Genomic DNA, 3075 nt, shown 5'->3' on the forward strand with positions numbered 1-3075 from the left:
GATATCTACACGTGGGGGTGGGTGTTGTTTTTTTAGTTATTGTTGCACGGCAGGGAAAGGGGTTGTTTCGGGCGTTTCAGTCAGCTTTTGGGTACAAAAACAAGTTTGATTTTTCTGACGTCAGTCCCAGCAGATTTGACAGCACGCTTCAACGGCTTTTTAGATTTAATCTGAAGGCATACCATAGTAAATAACATTAAAGATAGGGGGTAGTAGTGTTAAAGAAGATTCTTTTATTAAGCTATAGTTGAAGGAGATACTTTTTCTTTATGCTTTTCCGCAGACTTGACAGCACGCTTTAACGGCATTTTGGCATTAATCTGAAGGCATACCAAGAAGATACTTTCCTTGGCCAGCTAATTAAAAGTATCTTCTTTAACACTACTAACCTCTATCTTCAATGTCATTGACTATGGTATGCCTTCAGATTAATTCTAAAATGCCGTTGAAGCGTGCTGTCAAATCTGCTGGGACTGACGTCAGAAAACTCAAACGTAATTTTGTACCCAAATGCTGACTGAAACGCCTGAAACAACCCTTACCCTGCCGTGCAACAATAACTAACAACAACAACACCCACCCCCACGTGTAGATATCACGGCGAGGTGGCGGGGTGTAGTACTGGTCCGATCGCCTAGAGCGCGCTGCCTGTCCCACTCCTCAGGGGCAAGGTCGGCCACCCTGTCATCACTAGTGCGTTGCAGGTCTACTTGTTGTTGGCCTACCTGACAGGCGCTTGGGTCCGAGGGGTCGTCAACTCCCCTTGGCCGTGTACGAGGGAGTATGCGTATATTACCAGTAATATAGGTAATATATGTGTAATATAAAGTAATACAAAGTAATATATTGTAATATAGGGGTATTATAGAGGCGAAATTGTGGTAATATGCAAGTAATATATGGTAATATACAGGTAATATAGCCACCGTGTACGAAGTAATATATGAGTTGCCGACCCCTCGCTTGGGTCCCCTGACCTTAAAAAAGCAACCCGGAAACTTGCTTTGAGCCGAAAACACCTAAGAGAGCGCCCAGTGTGGTATCGAGTGCGGCCGTCACTACAATTTGGTGAAATACGTGGTTGCAGGGGTTCACAAAAATGGCTCGTTCTCGGGAGCGAAGCCGAACACATTTTTTGGTTAACATTTTCGTTTAGGGAAGGGTTTAAGCTATCTTTTAAGCCCAGATTGGTCAAAATCGGTTGAGGATCTAGGAAATGGCGCTAATTTGAAAACTTCACTAAAGTTTTAAAAAGTTTTTGGACGTAAAAACTTCAAAGCCAAAAAAGATTCAGTTTTTCATCCTCTTTCCAAATCTGGTCTCGGATTTGACCTACGACCAATGGTTGCTGAGATATTGCCCTCCAAAGTTGCGTTGTTCCGATATTCAGCAAAAAAGTAAATTGGCCATAGCCCAGCCCCTGGGGGGCCGGACCCCAAACCAAGTACCGATTATTTCATGGGACCATAGGGGTAACAAACCCTGAAAACGAGAACCGGATCGGAGCCCATGGTGGCTAAGGCCTGGTTGACTTCACATGGAATGTCCCTCGAGTCGAAGCTGTCATCATGCCCCATTGTAATCAGTCATTTGGTTGTTTTTCTTCTAATGTATTCCTGGTGAGAATTATACCTATTGGGATGTATACCTGGTGGGAATTGTACTTGCTGAGACACAAAAAAATCTAATATTAATACGTGTATATCTGGTGGGATTTATACTTGCTGGGAATCCGCGTATAGATAAATAAAATAAAATAGTGTATATCTGTTGGGAATTATACCTGGTGGGATTATACCTGGTGGGACTGTATACCTGCTGACATCACCTCGGTTTAGTTTTGAGGAGTGGCACATTTTCTCTTTGAAAAAATGGAAAATGTGAACGGATAAGGGTGCTTGATTGTTGCAAATTTATGTTTTAGTCGTTTACGTTAAATTCTCACGATAAATTTTGGAAATTTTCAAGAGTTTCTATTTAATTATGATAACGAGTAATTTGGCAGGATCCATTTTTCAATCAAAAGATACCGGAAAAAAATAAGAATCTGAGCCGTCAAAAACAATAGGGGTCCTCCTTCGTCTGAACCCCTAAAAATTAAATCGGCTAAATTGTGGGCGTATAAGGGGCCAATGTGAGCTCTGTCTTTTTTTTTCATGTGTATTCTTCCTAATTGCTAGCAATTAATAATGTAAACCTTCCGAAGGCACCATCATCATTCAAGAACCTATGTAGCCCCAAACCGACTGACTCACTCACTCACTCACTCATAGAAATGTTTGGGGTCAAGGAGTGGTCGTAGAGACTTGCGGTTTTTTCCATTCAATTCTAAATTTGATGGGAAAATAGGGGCACGGCCTGGACGTTCCGCCGTCGGGACGTTCCCCCTATTTTGTAGTATTTCTTACAATATATTTATGGAATAAATATAAAGGGTGGATATTATTTTTATTCACTCTGGGGTGAACAGAAATAATCATGCGTCGTCCCAGAAATATTTTATAATAGTTTATTAATAATCAAAATATTCTCTTCTCTCCTGCATGTGGAATTTCGAATAGCAGGCTAGCTGTGTGGGGTTGCGTCGCTATAGGTGCACAAAGTGCTGCTGGATGGCTTCCCTACAACTGTGAAACCACTGAAACTACACTGTAAATCCAAGTGTAGGACAGGTCGACACTTTAAAGCGTAGACGAGTTTGTCCTACGCTTGCAAGTGTCGACCACTTGTGTCCGACGCTTTGAAGTGTCGACCACTCAGTGTCCGATGCCTGCAAGTGTCGACGGCCGAAGTGTGGGGCCACAATAGGAAACTCAGTGTAATTTGCCGTAGGACAAACAGTGTCCTACACATTCAGGCGTCGGACAGAGTGTGGTCGACACTTCAGAGCGTCGGACACAGATGGTCACTTGCAAGCGTAAGACAAACTGGTCTACGCCTTAAAGTGTCGACCTGTCCTACACTTGGATTTGCAGTGTAAAGGTTCCAACCTGCCCTAACCTAACCTAACGGGCTTGCGACAGATACTACGTCGTCACAGATCCTACTCTACTCGCGACAGATCAGAGTCTACTC

The sequence above is a fragment of the Thrips palmi genome, unplaced genomic scaffold (genome assembly GCF_012932325.1).
Source record: "Thrips palmi isolate BJ-2018 unplaced genomic scaffold, TpBJ-2018v1 HiC_scaffold_12, whole genome shotgun sequence".
Classification (NCBI taxonomy): domain Eukaryota; kingdom Metazoa; phylum Arthropoda; class Insecta; order Thysanoptera; family Thripidae; genus Thrips; species Thrips palmi.